Source organism: Vicugna pacos, chromosome 10, assembly GCF_048564905.1.
Source record: "Vicugna pacos chromosome 10, VicPac4, whole genome shotgun sequence".
NCBI classification, from domain to species: domain Eukaryota; kingdom Metazoa; phylum Chordata; class Mammalia; order Artiodactyla; family Camelidae; genus Vicugna; species Vicugna pacos.
Window position 1 is genome coordinate 10,562,484 of NC_132996.1, and position 19,896 is coordinate 10,582,379.

The window sequence follows — 19,896 nt, forward strand, 5'->3', positions numbered from 1 at the left end:
ACTACTCACCGTTGACTCCATTTGGATCAAAATTAAACTAGGGAGATGTGTGTACCTGTGTCTGCACCCGTGTGTGTGCACGTGTGCTCTGTGTGAGTGTGTTTATCCAGACCAACGTGTGTCTGGCAGCATAGGAGCTCACAAAAAGCAAAGTGTCCGCGTGTACTTGGCCGAAGCACACATAAAGTCAGCCTTCCTTTTTGCACGGTGAGAACGACTTCCACACACTCAGCCACAACAAGGCTTGTGAGAAGCTGAAAAGCAAAGACTGGGACTGAGATAGTCATCCTGCTGCAAGGTTCATACTGAGCTAAAAATACAGAGGAGAAAAACAATGATCTCAGAAAGGTAATTGCCAATAGGTGGATGAATGCAGCAGGCAGAATACGGCCAGCAGTTTGGCTGTCATCCAGGGGACGGGTGAGCATGCGTGGCGAGTGCCCGTGTGGCACCAGCAGTATAACAGCCCAGCAAAACAGATGAAAACTGGTTATCCAACTTTCCCTAACACTTCACTTTCCTGGTCACCTGAAGGCATTCCTGGGGGAAGGGGAGGGAGGGACAAGAGGGCAGAAAGGTGACAAGCTAACGGGAAGGCAAACAGGGTGTCTTTTTTCCAAACCTTCTAATATCCTGATTGATCTTACTTAACTAACTTTTTTTTTCCTGTGTGGATTTTATGCACCAGTGGCCAGCAATGCCCAAGGAAGCAGGAAGCTGTTTTTGTTTGGGCTTGGCCAGGATCTCTGGGCAGCCAGCTTGTTGTTTTATTTTAAGAAAGCGGCTGTATTTTAGTGGGGGAGCAGGTTTTGAGCATGTTTTGAGCAGAGATTTGAAAGTGCCATCTTCCAGAATGTTTTAGTCCAGGCTTGGAAGCAGGAGGGAGCTGGATGAAAGATGGGAGGTGTCCCCCCCCTCTCCCCTGGCCCCGGAGTTTTGATCCTATGGAAATAATTTGGTGGTCTGTCCCTTGGGGCGTCTTTCATTCCTCACCTACGCGATGAGGGTGCTAATACCCGAAACCCGCACATCTTGCGGGGATTCTGGACTGATCAAGTTACCATGAAAACCACACAGGTACAGGGCTGCAGGCTCTCAAAGGATTCCTCCCTCAGAAAGCTCTTGGCTTGAGCCAGGAAAGAACTCTACCACATTTTTCTTGGCTTTTTATAGGGTGTTGATCCAAGGATCTGTTTTTACATTCGAATGCAGCAGTCGACTGGAGCATAATAGGCTGCAGACCTTTGTGAGAAATCTCTGGGAGGCTTCGGCGGGGAACTCTGGGCTGTTGCAAAGAACTGCACCGTCAGCAGGTTAGCAACTGGGCACTAGTCCATGTTTTCCTTATTTTTAAAGGAGTCATTGACCTTCCACAGGCCTGTATCAAAATGGGGCGAACAAAAACGCTGCCAGACACGGCGGGATTGGAAGAGACGTCTTTCAGGGGCTGGAAAGGGCTTCATTTGGTCTATTTACTGTCATGGAAATTCTGAGTGTGACTTAGAGGCCTCCCTGGCTTGGAGCCAGATGGAAAGGTTTGGGGAGAAAAAAAAGCAGAGATTCAACCGAGGAGTGAGCAGGCTGGGAAAGCAGCTGTCCTGGCACAGCCCCCGGGGGGATGTGAAGAGTCCCCGTGCCTTTTGTGCAAAGGCAGATTCAGATGTCCCCGCGAGTGTGGACGGAGCGGGCAGCCGGTGTCACTGCTCCAGGTGGCCAGGCTTGATGAACACCCTGGGAACTTGTTCAAAGCTGTTCTGGCCGAGAGAGGTCCCACCCAACATACCACTCATTCATTCATTCATTCATTCGTTCATGAGGCAAACAGTCCTTAAGGGTCTGCTGGGTTTGTGACGCTGTGCTTGGTGCTGAGAATATAGACATGACAAACAGCCTCAGCCTGCTCTTCTGTAAGGGGACCATCTAGTGAAAAGATTCCGCTGCAGCGGGAAGCCAGCCCAGAGCTGCCGTGGGAGAGGCGCATCTTCTGCCTTGGCCCTTCCCCGTGTGCACCGACACCAGGGCACTCGAATTCACTGCCAGCATCACCGCTGGAATCCCAGCCAGCTCTGCACCGGGAAGAGCTCCATCCTCCACAGTAAGGGCCCATAGAGCCCAAATGTGCTGAAACTCACTCCCCTCCAGTGCAAGGATGTTCCAGCTGCAATGTATCTCCTCTCCCGGGGGGATCTGCATGCTGAGGAGGATTAATGGCCGCAGCTAAAGGCAAGGCTCCCCAGCACAGGCTCTGAGGCCTGAGCAGGAAGGCCAGGGTGGGTCGGGAGTAGAAGAGAGACTTCCTAGAAACACAGATGTCACTCCGGGGAGGCAGGCTGCCTGCCCTGGGCTTTCGGCTGTTCTGGAACTGAAAGGGGGGTGGAAACCATCTGGCAGGGGAGGAAACAGAAAGTGCATGGCCAGCAGCCGCCAGAACCTTCTTTCCTGCTCCCCATCTCCTGGGCTGGCCTTCCTAAGTTCCCTGCAATCACGGACTTGTTTTCTGCTAAGCTCCCAGGTTTAGGTGAATGTGTGTGTGTGCGTGTGTGTGCGCTCACGTGTGTGTGCGCGTTTATAGCCTAAAGAGAAGCAGCCCATGAGGGAGTGAGTGGGGGAGATAAAGAGGTTAGAGAAAAGATGCAGAGCAGGGAAGAAGGAGCCTTGGCTCTGGCCAGCCTCCAGAACTGTGATTCTTTTCTGTGGTCGATAATCTAATCACAGAACTGGGCTCAAAGATGAAGAATGCCTTCAGAGCTGGGGGAGGGGAGGAGCCTGGCTCCTTGGAAAGGCTTATTAACACCAGGCTAACGGCGTAGTAATTAATCATCAGGGTGAACTTGAGCCGCTGGGGTTGAGCCTCTAATCCTATACTATAAATGAATCTTTATTTCGGGAAACTCTGAAACTTAGATGGTCTTCTGAATAGGGTTCCCATCCCCACTGCTCCCCGTGATTCAAATGAATCTTCCGGAGTGAAGTCCAATGACACTGTTGTCATGTTTTTAAGTTTACAATTTTATTCTAGAGATTTCTAGATCTTGTTAACTCTGATTTATACACTCTGGTGGAGACAAAATAATTCAAAGCATTAGGCAACTTAAGTTATGAGTTTTTGTGTACACCGGGAGAAATGTGTGTCTTTCTCCCAACGGCAATACCTTTCTCATAATTGGGGTGGAGTTACTAGAAACAACTCTCATGAAAAGGAAATCTATTATTTTTAGAAATACACTAATCCAGACATTGTCTGGGATGAAGGTCTGCTTCACGCTATCTGTGAAGAAAAGGCTTGCTAAGTAAATGAGGACAATAAATAAAATCCCAGTCCAGTTTTGTTTAGTTGGAAGAAACACATACTTTAAGAACTGTTGTATTTACATGTAAACATTTGTATGCTACTTACAAATTATTCTTGTCTTTTTTTAAAAGCTGATCTTTAGTCAATGCCACTTTTTTAACTTCATTTTTAGGACCCTACCTCCTATTCGAAATTCATAAAAATGCTTTTCTTTGCATATATTTCCCTCAGAGTTAATCTGAGTTAATGATGTTGGTATATGCCATTTTGTTTATAATCTGGTCCTGCTAAACGGATGGGTGAATGGATGGATGGATGGATCTAGAATAAAACTGGTCTGATTTATGTCCCTGTTTTGCTTAGATGTAGGTTTCTGGGTCTCAGGAGACTGTCTGGGACCTAGAAAGGCTATCCATTCCTCTCTAGATTTATCCACCATTCAAGACACACCTCCACCCGTGACCCGATACCGTAACTCGCCAACTCCAGTCCAGCTCCATGTCCTCTGGTCCTCTGAGGAGCCACTTATCCATCCTACCAATTGTGATTACCTCGGCTTTTGGCCAATTACCCTTTTAGATTTGGCTCTGCTTGGGGTTCACCTCCCCGGGATTTGGCAACCAGGATTTGAAATGAACAAATTGGCCTGCCGACTGATCCCTGATTTAAACTCGGCTTTGAGTCATAACTAACCCCTCTTGGCTTTAACAGTCTGTGATCTTTTCCTACAGGTTTTGGCAAGTGGTGGTCCTGCCTCACTCCCCCGAGTCCGGCCCTTCTCTCCCCGACCATCCCTCCCAGGCCCAGACTGCTAGGAGGGAGCAAGATTAGTCCGTCTCCACACAGACTCTCTCGGGAATGCCTCATCCCGGATGTAGGCAAACCCCTACTAGCTACTATCTATCTGGTCTCAAGTCTCCCTTGCTTTGGGTTCAGCACAATTTTCCTTCCAAAAGATGTAATTAATGCTATTTAAGGAGACACGGCACTCAGCCGCTTGGTTGTGAAATTTTCCACCCCAAAGTAAAATGATTGATGACTTCTGCACTAAAGCCTTCTTGTCTTCCTCATCTCTTATTTTCCCTTAGAAATTGCAGCATTTCTTTTATTTAGCCAAGAAGAGCTCTTTATTTTTTCCTCAACTTTTCAACAGACCCAAACATCCTTTATTAATCTAATTATGCCTTTAATGCTACCCCAAATATTCCAAAGGTTTCTAGTAAAATATTTTTTAAATTATTTTATTCACAAAATATAGAACACACACAAAAGCACCCAGCTGCTAGCATTTGTAATATAAAATATAACATAAACCATATTTTTATGTGTAAAATATAAAGTAAAGCCTCTGCTCTTATTGGAGCTCTGGTGACCTCCCAGATAAGCCTTGACAAGGTACCCTTCCTTCCAGACTTTGTCTAGCTTTCCACAAATATGCATGAACATTTTCAAGTCAAATATCAAGTTTTCCTTGATTCTTCTTTGCTTCTCACCACGTAGGAACTATCAAGAAATTCTGGTGACTCTTCCTCCAACACCACCCAAAACTCATCCCACCCATTTCTCTTCACCAGCACTGCCACGCTCAACCAAGCCGCCATCTTGTCTCACCAGTTGACTATGAAAACCTCTAAGAAGTCTCTCCAGTCTCTGCAGTCTCTCCCCTTCTCTTTAAACATATTGACACTCTCGATGGCAAGCCAACAAGACAAACCAACTCTACTTAAGTTGAGCAGAAAGAGGATTATTGAAAACCTCTTGGGAAGTTCACAGACTTGACAGGAAATGGAAGAACTAGCTTCTGCAGAGAGGTTGGGGAGCTGCTGCAGTGAGATCATGGTCCAGGATGAGATTGGTTAGAATCTCATGCCGTCCTGCTGGACCTGGACACCTTCGGCATGGGGACATGAGGCTCTGGACTCCACTGGCCCCCTGGCCTGGCCACCTCTGCCACTGCTGGAAAAGATCTGCCTTGCCCCAGGTCTCTGTCTCACTGGAACTGGATTTGGAGTCCCTGATGGAGCGCCCATGCCCATTCTTTAGCTGTCAGAGCTGGGTGAGGGGACATCTGGTCTGTTCAGCTTTTGGAGGGGATGAGAGTGGGGGAAGTCTCCCCCCTGGACCCACCTGGGGTGTGGGGGTCTTCCCCAAACACAGAATGGAGGCTCAGAGGCTCATCAGGCTGCAAACAATGATGGTAGCTCTACAAACACCTACTTTGCATTTCCACACCACTTAAATGAGATCAGAATACTCTTCTATTTTAAACCTTCGAATGGTTTCCCATCACCCTGAAAATATAGTCTGAACGACTTGCCCCGGGATGTTAGATGCCCTGGGGAAGATCTCCAGGACTGGAAACCCATTGCTGGAGAGTCAGTGGGATCTGCAGGGAAGTCTGGCTCATGCCCCTACTGTCCTTGATGCAACCAGAGCCTCGGTGCCCTTCCTGTGTGCCTCTTCATGTGCATGGAGGTTCCAGTAAGTGCATTTGGGCACTGCTGCTGCTCAGTGACTTAATTAGAATCATTTTAAAACTCCAGTGTAATTAGCTAATTTAAATTCTGTTCAGTGTATCCACACAGGTCCTGGATCTAATGACCATCTTCAACAAAATCACTAACATTTGCATAGCAGTCCACAGTTCACAGTGTGCTTTCATGTACTTTAAACCCTCTGTCATTCTCAAGAGGCTCCAATGAATCGGTATGATAGACATTATTATCTCATTTTAACAGGTGAGAAACCTCAGTCTCAGAGGTCAAAAATGCACCAAGTGTAAGGGAGAAGAGACGCTTGGATTAAAATCTATCTCTTCTTAACTCTAAGTGGCCCTCATAACCATGGAATTCACGAGGCGTTCTGAGTAATTGAGGTTTGATTGGTGGGTGTGAGGAAGCAAATAAATGAAGGTCAAGGGATCCCTATTCAGAGGCAGGTAAGGGTAAAATGAAGACAACTGGGGACTGTCCAGCTCCCAGGGATGTGCCCAGGCAAGTTCTAGGGCACAGGGCAAACCATGCACTGAACCACCCCATCCTAACAGCCCACCGTCCACAACACCGATGCCTCGTGGGTGCAGCCAACTAAAGCGGCCGTCACGGACAGCCTCAAAGAGGAAATTAACTATCAAAGAGATTGCGAAAAGGAGGTGGGGCAGGAGGCACTGGTAATTGTTCAAGGGCTGATGTTTTCTGAAATGGGCTGGCAGGACCCTCACGTGGGTACTTCCCAGCGTCTGCCTGGAGGTTGTCACTGCAAGTGGGATTGGGGATTAGGAGGAGAAGTTAGGGGGAGTGAGGCAGAGCGAGGACTGTCATCTCCACCGAGACTCCAGGGAGAAGCAGCACTAAGTCAAATCTTGCTGCTTTGAGAACTTTTTTAGCAAATCAGAAACAAGCCACAGCTCCCAGGCCCTTCACTCTCTCAGAGAGGCAGTCCCCTGGCAGAGGCACCTTCTCTCCAGGATTGGGTTGCCCTTGAGGTGACAGCCCACAGGCCCCTGTTTGGGAGTGTGACATTCAGGATCTCCGTCTCCTACCCTCCTGTTGTCCTCCCTCCTTCTGCAGGGTCTGGGGGCCTGGGCTCAGAAGAATCCCAGGTGGCTCATGACCAAATGCAAATCACCAAGTACAATGCATCTTTGTAGTCGGTTCGCACCTTTCATCCCAGAGTTTCAAAGCACGGCGCAAATGTTAACTTGTCCTCAGACACCCCAGGAGAGGCAAGTAGGTGGCATATGCTGTTATCATCTCCTGTTTTATAGAAGCAAAGCAGGCTCTGAGCCATGAACCATCTTGCTTGGAGGCCTCATGGGGAATAATTGTATGTCCCGGGGACTTACATCTAGTCATTAACTGTAGACTGGTTACTGCGAAAGACCACAAATACCAGCTCTCTAATTGATAACCGTTTTCTTCTCCCTTTCTTCCTTTGGAGTCCTAGATCTCTTCCAGCTTTAGAAATAGGTCCCCCAAGCTGACATAACCACCAACCATCATCAGTTGCCCTTCTTTTAAAAGAAGACGAAGATGAATCAAATCAGCCCCTTTGCTCCCGGCCGGGCATAAATGATCACTTGCCTCGGGAAATAGGTTTGACTAGCTCAGCGTGTTATTTAGAGTGAACAGTCAGGGACAGTGCCCCCTCGCCCCACTGTCCCCTCCCGAAGGTCCCAGCACCTCTGGCTTGGAAGAACAGCCATGGCTGTAACTTAAAGGAGGTTGCTGTCCTCTGTACCACGCGACTGTACCTCCTTTCAAGTCACACCTGTTTGAACCAAGGAACCAGAATAACTATTACAGAGGCTTGTCTGGGGCTTATAAGGGGAACTGATAAGCAAGTTATATTCAAACGATTGATTTGGGGCAGGGGTGTGGGGGTGGGGTGGGGTGTGGTGGGGGAAATGGAGAGCTGCCGTTAGGTGGTCAGACAAGGAGAAGGGGACGGGCCAAGAGAGAAAAGATACCTGGAGAGCATGGAATCATGCCGGTGGCAGAGAAGCAGAGGGTCCAGAACTTCTGCTGTTGTGAGACTTTAAAGGAGTCCCTGGAACAGCCTGCATATCCTGAATGGCCCTGATGGTCTGGCGTCTGAGTCTCCACCCTCCCATGGTCGTGTTCTTTACACATTCCTGTCTCCTTTATTGCGCTTCTTTATCGAATGTTCCCATTCTTAGCCTGAGATCAGAAACACCCAACTAAAGATTTCATTGAAATTCTGTGACTCGCATGCTTGAACAAGGCCCTTTCTCTTCAGGAAGCTAAGCTTTCATCAGCCAAATGGGGAGAATCATTTGTTAGACTGCGCTGACGGAGCTGATTTGACTTCATAAATATCTAGTTGACTTGAAGCAAGGTTTTCCTAGCCATCATAACCTCCCATGGCTAAGCAATCACCAAATGTCCACCTGATTTGATTTTTTTCAAAATTTGAAGTAATGACCAACTTTTTTTGAGCCCTGTCACCTAGTCCTTTTAAGAAGAGGATAATGTTGGCTCTGCCACTCAAGGGTTCTGACCAATCTCTTGGTGGCAGACCTGATGGTCCCCTAAATCCAGGCTTTTTGAGACCCTGGGATATGAGTTGTGAGGTAGCTTACAGAAGGCATCTGTTATGCTGCCTAAATGGCATAAATAGATCTCAGCTACGAGAGAGGGAAATTCAAACAGACACAGGAAAAAAAAATACAACCCACAGAAAACATTTTTGAGAAATGAGGTAATTGACATTTTGATCAATCACCCTTAGCTATTAAATACCACCATCTCTGCCAAGTTAATTACCGGCAAATGAAGAGCCAAGAACAGTGGTTCCAGCATCCAGTTCTGCAATCACATTATGGAAAAAAAAAAAAAAAGAAAAACTAAGGGAGACACGGCAAAGCCCAAAGCAATGGAAAATGTTAAGTGGGCAGAGCGGCGCTGTCCTGCAGGATTTGCCCTTAGCGGTCTCAGGAGCCTCACTGCCTGCAGGAAACCGACAGTGGCGGGGATGGGGGGTGGTCCGCTGTCAGATGAGCTGTCCCCTTCTCTCTCCACACCCAGCCCAGGTCAGCTCATCCCTCAGACAGCTGGTGGGAGAGTGACAGCTCCTCCAGAGCTTCCTTGGGCCATGTCTCACCCTGGTGCACATCCCTCCTCAGCTCTGGTCCTGCGCCTCTTTCAGGAGTACGCATGCCCACGGCCCATGGAGCTGCCACTCACGGGGAAGGGGAGTAAGGTCCATTCCGAGGGGATGGTGGCAGGTGGGGCAAGAGAAACGACTCACTACGGGCCTCAGGGAAGCTCAGGTGAGCCTTTTCTTCCAAAGTACATGAAGGAGCAGGGCAATTCTTATAACCCATTCTGAGCCGCAAAGACGATCCAAGTGTTTTTCTAGAGGCAGAGCAGATTCAGGTTGTGAGAAGCCTGGACTTTAGATCATTTGAGGGAGAGTTCCTCTTTTATGGATAAAAAAAAAAAGTACAACAGTAAGTGCAGGATCTTAAAAGAAAAGCCCTGGCAGGAACTGAAACAGGGCAGGTTATACAAATATTCACCAGAGTCTTTTGGAATTTTCTTAACATTCTTCCTCTGAGATTTGATGAATCTTGAGCCTTATTCGCACTAGGGGGTGGACTCAAGGCAGAGGGACGAACGTTATTGAAAATCCCCTCCACTTCTGTTACTCCTGCCAGGTTGGCTTTAGGACTGTAGTTCTGAACTCAGCTCAGCATCAATTCTCAGGGTCACTGGTATGGGTCACACTGTGTCTTTCCAAAATTCGTATGTTGAAGTCCTAACCCTCAGCTCTTATTTGAAGATACAGTCTTTATGGCAACTGAGGAAAGAGGGTAGAAAGGGATAAATTTGGGAGTTAGAGATTTGCAAACATTAGCCACTATATATAAACATAGATTAAAAAAATTAACAAGTTTCTTTTGTATAGCACAGGGAACTATATTCAATATCTTGTAATAACCTTTAATGAAAAAGAATACGAAAACAAATATATGTATGTACATGCATGACTGGGACATTGTGCTGTGCACCAGAAACTGACACATTGTAACTGACTGTACTTCAATTTAAAAAAAAAATTTAAAAATTAAAAAAAAGATACAGTCTTTACAGAGGCAATCAAATTAAAATGAGGTCATTTGGGTGCGTCCTGATGCAACATGACTGCTGACCTTATAAAAAGGAGGAAACAGGAACCAGACAGTCACAGAGAAAGAATGCAATGTGAAGATGAAGACAGAGATGGGTGATGCCACTGCTAGCCAAAGATGGCCAGCAAACTATCAGAAGCTAGGGGAGAGGAAGAAACAGGTCCTTCCTCCTAACCCTCAGAAGGAATCAACCTTGCCATCGCCTTGACCTTGGACTTCTAGCCTCCAGAACCGTGAAACAGTCAATTTCTGTTGCTTAAGCTGCTCCGTTTGTGCTACTTCGTTACAGCCATCCTTCCAACCCAATATAGTCGATGGATACTTCCCTCCTCTACATCATTTGTCATAAACTGAAGTCCAAAACAGTGCCCTTCATCATCAAAGCTGCAAGGTAGCAACCAGAACAGAAATGTGAAAGGGCTTTTCTCTGTGCTATTTATAAGGAATAACTCACAACCAGAGAGTTTCTCTAAGCACTTCTGCCAAAATGTCCTCTTTCATTTGCTTGCCTGTGTTTCCACTGATTTCATTCAAGTCATCAGTCATCATATGAGAGAAAACTGCAGTCAGTGCTTCTTGAACGCACTCAGCTATCCTTGCAGTCTCAGGCCTTCATCCTGGGAGAGGACAGCCTTTGTTCATGAAATTTCAGCAAGCATTTATGGAGCACTTATTGTGCAGCTGCTGGGCGCGGGACTAGGAGACAAAACTACATAGGATTGAGACAGGCTTTCAAGGAACTGTAGTCTAGTGAAAAAATGAACGTAGCAAAAGCCATGATACAGCTTGGTAATGGCCACAACATGAGGTTTATAAAGTGCCATGGAAGCTCAGAGTCAGAAGAATCCCTGCAGGACTGTTTTAGAGGTGGTAACATTTCATTTAGGTTTTGAAGGATGAATAAGAGTTTTCCAGGCAGAGAAAGAAGGAGCCAGAAGGAAAAAAGATGGACAGTTTGAAGGAGACTGAATAAGTTAGTGTGGCTTCAAGGTAGTGGTTAGATTAGAGGGAAGAATATTGAGGACAGGGCAAAACAAGAGTATGTGGCCAGAGGAGTGGATAGGAGAGGGCAGGGGTTGGGGACAGTCATTTTAATGCCAGAATCTCTCTTCTCCATCTTTCCTGAGATTCGATGTCAATGCATATCTCTAGGAAGCCTGACATCGGTGTAGTTCTTGAGAAGTCCTCAGTTTGTACTAATCTATAATAAAAAGACACGCCGGCATGGAGCAGGGAGGAAGGCAGGGCAGGAGTGGAAGGAGGAGGAGTCTGGTGTATGTTGTTCTCTTTGCACCCGGCCCCGGCTAAGTGCAGAGTGTTTACTTTTTCACTTTGTAACTTGTTCAACAGCTTCCCTTCTCCTCAGGTTCTCAGGTAACCAGAGACCTGGCCCTGGCTTCCGGGCACCTGGAGGGGTAGTCCTGCTTTGGTAGCTTAACTTGATCAAATCAATCCTGTCATTTACTCCGCAAACACTTCAGTGTGCAAGGCACTGGGCGCACAACCAAAGCATCCAGGAACGAGGGCCACCCTTCCACCCCAAAGCTAGTTGTGAACCATAGTGGCCCAGGGGGAAAAGTGCACACGACAGGGAGCCATTGGCCCCAGTTTTGAGGCCTGGCTGTGCAACGTTTAAGCTGTGTGACTTGAAGCACGTCACTTGACGTCTCTGATCTTTGCCTGCCTCATCTTTAAAATTGAGTTTGTGACTGTTTTTCCCCCTTTGTTAAGAGGATAGAATGAAATAATGGATGTGAAAGCACTCTCTCACCTAAACAACTCCTATTTGTTACGGTCACCAGACCAGTTAGGTGAGGAGGAACCCAGACGTATTCATCACAGCTCTCTCTGGGGCACGTAACAGGAAGCCAAGCCGAGCTGGCCAGAGCAACAAAGGAGTTTATTGACTCGTTCACCTGGAAAGCTCTTGGAGAAGCTCAGAGTCAAAGGAAGAGCTGTGGGATCTAAACCTCCCAGAGCCAGAGACCTGGGTGCTCCTGGACGGCCCACGGGTTCCTGTTTCTGCCTCTTTTTGCCCAGTGGCTCCCTTCTCTCTCTGCCTGAGACCTGCTTTCTCTTTGTGGTGGGCACCACGGGCACCTGCCGCTCAGGCCTGGGAGGGCAGCGAAGTCGGGCGTGACAGGATGTTACAGAGGGAGATAGGAGAGGGCCGGGGACAGACAGCACAGCCCTGCTGCCCCCAGGCTCGCCCCTGCAGGGCGACAGCCGCTCACTGAGAGCACCTATTCTGGGCCAGACACCCGAGCCCCTGAAACGGAGTGTCCCCAGCTCTTCAGTGGACTCACTCATGTCCCAGGGACAAGAGACAAGGATGGAGCCACTTCCCCAAGCCAGTGCTTGTGGTTTGACAGCAGTGGATAGGACAGATGCGGACAAGGTCCTTCTCTTCCTTCACAGAGGGGACAGGAAAACAAACAGTAGGTCCAACCCTGCCTCCTTCACAGCCCCCACCCCAGAAACAACCCAACATCTATCCACAAATGAAAAAGGAAATCAAATGTGGGGTACCCATACAATGAAACCGAATTGGGCACCAGAAGGGAATGCAGTGTTGGTTCATGGTTCAACGTGGCTAAACCTCAAAAGCATTACACTACGTGGAAAATAAATAAATAAGTCTTCATTCATAGATAAATAAGTACATGAATAAATAAATAAATTAGCCTACATTTGAAAAAGAAACAAACAAACATTACACGGAGTGAAAGAAGCCCGTCACAAAGACCACACGTTGCAGGGGTCCCTCTGGGCAAGGATGATCCAGAACAGACCCAGAGACGGGAGGCAGCTGAGCGGCTTCCCGAGGCTGGAGGGTGACGTCGTGAGGGCGGGAGGGCACTACCCCACTGCTGATGGGTTTGAGGTTTCCTTTGAGGGTGCTGGGAATGTCTTAAAATTAGATGATGGTGATGGTTGCCCAACTCTGTAAGTATACTAAAAGCCACTGCACTGTGTGGCTTAAATGGATGTATCTTTTGATATGTGAAGTCTATCTCAATAAAGCTATTTTGAGAAAAGCGAACAGAAGGGCTCTGTAGGAAATGCAAGTCAGGTGATGAAGTGAGGAGTGACTTAATGGTGACGGTAGCTGGAGACATCCCAGGGACCTCTCGGAAGAGGCGACGTGAAAGCTGCGGTCAGAGGGGCAGGAAGGAGGCGGTTCTGCAGAGAAACTGAGGGAAGATGATTCCCGTCAGAGAGGACAGCGAGCCAAAGGGCCCCAAGCAGAAACAAGCTCAGCGTGGTCAAGATGGGCGGGTGAGGCAGGCAGGGCCAGATCATTTGACTCTGTGTACACTGCAGAGAGGTGTGGATTCTACTCCAAGGGAAGAAGGAAGTTGCTGGAGGGTTTGAGAAGGGAAGCAGCATGATCTCAGCTGTGCTTTTTGAAAACCATCCTGTCTGCTGGGGATGAGAATGGATTGTCAGGGGCTAGTATTAAATTTTCTTGGATTGATTAAGAGCAAAGTATTTAAAAAAAAAAAAGAAGAAGTAGAAAAAGGAAATAGGATTGAATCTCTGCCTTACAGGAGCTACCACGTAGTGGAAGAAATGATGCATATGGACACCATAAGCCTCAGAAGGAGCAGAATGCAGACAGCGTCCAGAGGGAGATGTGGCAACAGTTACAGGGACACAGACACAGAGCTTTTGGGGGAAAGGCTCATCAGTAAGGAAGATATTTGATTGGAAAGCGACAGATGAGTAGAAGAGAAAGGAAGGTGGTCTTCCAGCAGCCAGAATCGCATCTTGAAGGCATGGGAGTGAGAACACACAGAAAGTACTAAGAGAAACTCCGCCGTCCAGGTAATGGGCAGAGAAGAAGACGAAATAAGAGGCGACGGCAGATAGTGCTGGCAACAGTTAACATTAAGAGCTTATTCCGTTCTGGCACTGTTTTAACATAAAACATAGATTAGGATATTTCACCCTCAAACAGTAGTACAAGGTAGCAACACTATGCATTTTGCCCTGCATCAATCAAGGCCCCCAAAAGAACGGCACCCTAAATTTAGGACCATTCAAGGGGTGTTTATTTTAAAAGGACTATTTACAATGTCTTGGGCAAAGATTCGGGAAACTACACAGCAGAAGGCAGGAGCCACGGGTAGCCGTACTAGAGAACTGGATAAACCAGGGCCTAGGAAACGAGGAGAGAAGGATGGTGCCAGAATCTGGAGGACAGAAAGTCATATAGAGGTCACCACCAGATAAGCCAAGGGATATAGCCACCCTGAAGGGACCTTGACGGGGGAGAACTCGGAGGATAAATATCCTGACTGCATCCTCCTCCCTCCCTCCCTCCCTTCTCCTCCCAGAGGTCCCAACCAGAAACCAAAGTGCCCAGGAGCCCCGATGTTGTGGTGCATGCAGGTTGACCTCCAAAGGTGGAAAGCCGATGGTAGGAACAGATAGGCAGGTAGTTGTAGCCCTTGCCCTAGACAATCTGGAATTTCAAGCGAGAGGTAGGGTATTATTTCAGTGTGTAAAGAACAAGCCTTGACGATCTTTCATGGACTGAAGAAGAAAATGATCAGAAACAGGAAAACTGGTAAAGAGGCTCCAAATTATCCAAATAAGAAGTAATAACCTGGAGGCGATAGAAGGCATAGAAGGAAGGAACAAATTCTAAAGCTTTTTTCCTCCCAAGAGCAATATTAAAGCTCGACTCGGCTGGACATGTGAGGTAATGGGATGTGATGGGGAGGTGGGATGAGGGGAGGAAAGTGACGAGGATAAGGTGAGGGTTTCCAGCCTGAATACTGAGAGAAGAGAGTTCTTACTATTAAGGGAAACCTTAATGCAATGAAGGTCTGGGTTTGGGGGTGTTAAAGGGTCAAGTCTCTTTCATTTGAAGCCCATTTATGCTGACTTAGTAGACAAGGGAGAATTTACTATAAACGTATAGGATTATATCTTGAAGCGGAAGGGCAGGAAGTATAGCTGAACGTCCTAGGGGGCAGAAATCGGAATGGACATCTAAGGCCATGCTGCTCCTTGGCAATGCTGAGTCACCCCGAGTCTGCACGACTCTCAGCCCCACCTCCCTTTGTTCCAGCTGTGCTTCTTTGCACAAACCAGATTTCTGCGCATCTCTGTGCACATGATGGAAGATGGTAGCGTCACTGCTGCGTCTACATCACTTCTCAGTTCAGCCAGAGCTGTCTGGTGCCTGCCATCATTCTGTATCCCTGGGAGACTGGATCCAACCAGCTACGGCGAAGGGTGCAGGATCATGTAGCTTAAGCCCACCCTGGAGCGGAGGAAGTTCGGAGGAGGTCCATATGCTGGAGGGAAGTGCCTGAGAGGTGAGGGAACGATGAGCTCAGGGCTGGGCATTTCAAGCGGGAGGTGCATGCAGAACGTCTTAGTGGGAATACCTAGCAAGTGATGATGATTTCAATCCAAAACGAGAGAGACATTGGTAGGAAGACAATCCGGGCTGGTGAACTAGAGGTGACAACTGAAGGCAAACGCTGAAAGAGGGGACAGAGAGAAAGGGGCCAAGGAATGAACCCTGGTGAACGTTTTCATTTCCAGGACGAGACAAAGAATGCCAGTGACAGACACTAGTGAAGAACACTGAAGAGGACGAGTTGTGGGAAGGAGGAAAAAAGCAAGAGGAGAACGGAGAGTCTTGACGTCAGGAAGAGAAGAAGAGCTGGCTGGCCCGAGAGCCCACCTGCTACAGGTGCTGTGAGCTTCTGGAGGGCAGGGGCCGAATCTGTATCTCCAGGAGGGGGCATAGTGCCTAGTGAGGAGCTAAATAAATATCTGGTGACTTGAAGAAAGATGGCAAGGAAAGAGAATAGCTATCTGATTTAGCTAAAATGGGTTGCTACTTGCTTGAAGAAAGCAGTTGCATTAGAATGAAAAGGCAAAGTCAGGATAAAAGGAATGGGTGGGGCCAACCTAATAATTTAGAAATTTTGATGACAGAAGAGTGAAATGACTTGAAAAGGAAACAGAGTTAAAGGCATGATTGATGATGATGATGATTGCATTTTATTTTTTAGGATAAAAGAGACTTTTACATGTGTGGAAAAAATTGTCAAGATAGATGCATTGAAGAATTATTCAAGAGATGAGCAATTAACAGACCAGTTTTAAAGAAGGAGGGAGAGGTGAGAGGAACTTTAGAAATCAGACCAAACTCTTCTCAGAGACCAAAGAAAAGAAAAGGAGCCTAAAGATACAAGGAAAATTGGAGACAGAGAAGCACAAAGTTGGGGACACTTCCCCAGGTGCCTTCAATTTCCCGTTGAGGAGCAATCCTCTTGTTGGCTTGCCTGGGGCAGGGTTGGAGGCTAAGAGTAATGGGGGAGTTTAGGGACTGCAACCAAGCAAACCATTGCCCATTATCTTCAAGAAACAGGTCAAGGTATTACCCAACGGTAAGAGGCCAGCTAAAGTTTGTGTGAGGTCATCAGTTTTGATCTCAGTTCATATGACCCCAAGCTGAGCTGCAGAGAAGTCCAGCAGTCAGGGAACTGAAGCAAAGTCCGGTGGATCCCTGGGACTGGAGGATGACAGATCCCAAGGTGGTGGCAAAGTGCCTGTTGAAAGAGCTTAGCCAGGAGTCAGAGTGGCAGATGAGGCTGATGACTAGAGAGCCGGAGGCCTGGGTGACCCAGGGGAGGTAGAAACACAGAGAGAGAAAAAATGGGAAGCTGTCTCCGAGGAGGAAGTGCCTGCTTTCAAACTTGAGTCCCAGGTCATGGCGAAGGTCAAGACACAATGTGCCAGCGAATGGCCCCAGCTCTGCAAACACAGCTGAAAACACAAAAGAATTGAGAAACAACAAGGTCCTACTGTATAGCACAGGGAACTACATTCAATGCCTTATAATAACCCATAATGGAAAAGAATATGAAAAGGAATATATACGTACAACTGAATCGCTATGCTGTACACCAGAAGCTAACACAGCATCGCAAATTGATTATACTTCAATAGAAAAAAAAGAAAGAAAGAAAAGAAAGATCTAATGAATCTAATGAATTCCCGCCAACAAAGGGCTTCTACAGAGGCTTCTAATCTCCGGGGCTGCTGGTTCCCCAAAACCCAATGGTAGGAGAGGAGACATTAAAGTTCACCCTAGCATATGACGGAAAGTGAAATAAAAGGCAACTCATATTTACAGTGTGATTACAGCTACGAGGAAACACTTCATAGAAAGAGATGGGGGGATGGGAAAGTACTTTTGACCATGGGGGGAGGCAACTGTGGATGATTTGATTTTTTTTCTCTTCGTTTTCTTTCTTTCTTTTTCCCATCTTTTTCATTGCTGCAAGGGAAGTATTGTTGTTCCAAGGAGCGCTCGAAAGCTTTGGGACTCAGGCAGCACAATTAGAGTCACCGTCAGGGACCACCCACCAAGCGCGGGGCTTTGTGCTCGGTGCTTTCATTTATTACTTCTAATCCTTCTGACAGTCCTGATGGTTACTGTTATCCCCGGTTCAGATGTGAAAAGGGAGGCTCCGAAATGTTAGGGAACTTGGCCAAGTCCGAACCCCATCTGTATTCTGTCTGCCCTAACTCATAGCCACTTCCATTCTCTCTCTGACTCTTTCTTACTGGACATCTGATCTCAGGCAGAATATTTAATCTCTCTGAAGCTCAGTTGCTTTGCCTGTAATCAAGACACTAAATACACACACACACACACACACACACACACACACACACACACACAGGAAAATGAATTTACCATCAGCTCAGGATCTGTATCAAGGTGGGAGGGTTCAGCTCAGTAGTAGAGCGCGTGCTTAACATGCACAAGGTCCTGGGTTCAACCCCCAGATTCACCATTAAATTAAATACATACATATATAAATAAATAAACTTAACTCCCTCCCTCCTAAAAAAAAATTTAAAAATCTGTGTCACATCCACCCAGGTAAAGGGGATTAAATCAACTTGTGGGAGTGGCCTGGGAGGAAACAGTTTTTCCAGGGCACGAGAAAATGAAAAGCCTTGTTCTGCCGCCCTGGGTAAGCTGTTTGGCTCAAGAAACCAAGAGAGTCCAATGTTTATAAACATTCTCCTTACTAGAAATACAAAGGTTGTTAGTTTTGGTTTTTCTAGGATGATGTCGTAAGCCCGAATGTAAAAGGGCAGCAGTGGGGCAAGAACGGAGCTGTTTTCCCATCTCAGGAGGGCCCTTGCTTGTACAGAGAGCATCACCGGCAGCTGAGCAGCCCATGGGACCTTGAGGGCCAAGGGAGAGCCCACCAAGGTCAGCTGCACCTGCTCTGGTGCGTGGCTCAGTTCTGGGCCAGGGTGGGTAAGTCAAGCGTGTGGAGGGCGCGTGCCCAGCAGTGGTGCTGGGGAGGAGGTGCCCTGCAACTCGCCTGAAACAGGACAACTGTCTACTTCAGAGCTGTGCAGATTAAAAAGAATATCTTTAAAGGAGCTGGTACAAAAGCCCTGCACAAAATATGACCTCATTAAGCGATAGCTTTTATTGCTGTTTTTCATATTTTTTTTATTGAAGTCATATTGTCTTTTATGGGTAAGAAAATGAATATTTAAATGTGCTTCCATTTCAGCTGCAGTTATGGCTACAGAATAAAACTGAGATGAGTAGTTACATTGGGGAAAGATATTCACCTTTACATTACACATTTTGGTTTGGCTGCACACAGAGCCCAGATGAATTGTTCTGAGTTAGTTTTTTTTTTCCCTAAAATAAATTTTTTTTCTTGAATAATTAGCAAGATCATCTTTAGAGGCTGAGGGACCTCTTGGGCATTCTCTTCCACCAGCCATACCAAAGAAATCTGGTTAAAATAAAGCATGGGTGACAGAATTAGAAACATCAGTCACAACAGTAGGTAAAAGGAGTACCAAGGCACAATAGCCAGGAGGTGGAAGCAGTTCAAATGTCCATCAATGGATGAATGGATAAGCAAATGTGGAAATATGGTATGTGCATATAATGGAATATTATTCACCCTTTAAAAAGGCAGGTGATTCTGTCCCATGCTACAATGTGGATGAACCCTGAGGACATTATGCCAAGTGGAAATAAGGAAGTCACAAAAAGACAAACACCATACGATTTGAATTATATGAAGAATTTAAAGTAGTCAAATTCATAGAAACAGAGAATAGAGAGGTGGTTACCAGGGGCTGGTGGGGGTGGGAGGGAGGAAAGGGAGAGTTGTCTCATGGGTACAGACTCCCAGTTTTGCAAGATGTGTTAGTTAGGGTTCTCCAGAGAGAGAGATTTATTAGGAAGAACTGTCTCACACAATTAAGGAAGCTGGAAAGTCCCATGATCTGCTATCAGTCCAATTCCAGTCCAAGGGCAGTAGAGGAAGACTGAGGTCCCAGGTCAGCATTCAGGAAGGAAGGAGATGAATCTTCCTTTCTCTGCTTTCTGTTCTATTCAGGCCCTCAACAGATTGGAAGGTGTCCGCCCCCACTGGGGAGGACGATCTACTTTACTGAGTGTACCAGTTCAAACGCTAGTCTCATCCAGAAACACCCTCACAGACACACCCAGAAATAGCATTTCATCTGGGCTCCTCGTGGCCCAGTGATATTGATGAAAAGTACCCACGTGGAAAAGTTCGGGAGATCTATTTCACAATGACATGAATATACTTAACACTGCTGAACTTTACCCTTAAAAATGGTTAAGATGGTTAATTAAGATGGATGCAATTGCCAATAAAGTCATGTCAAAAGATCTGTATTTTTAAAAAAAAGAAATTTCCTAGAATGTATGTAAAAATAAATTTGAACCATTCCAAAAAAAAAAAAGTGATACAAATGGAATGAAACCATCATTGGGCAGAGGATGTTATTGAAGGCAAAAGAGGGGAGTCGGGGTGGGAGCAGTCCAAGCAGCCAAGTCCTGCCCACATCAGCCAGGTGACGGAGGAGGGTGTGTGGGGGCGGGCTGCCTGCCAGCTCTGTGTGG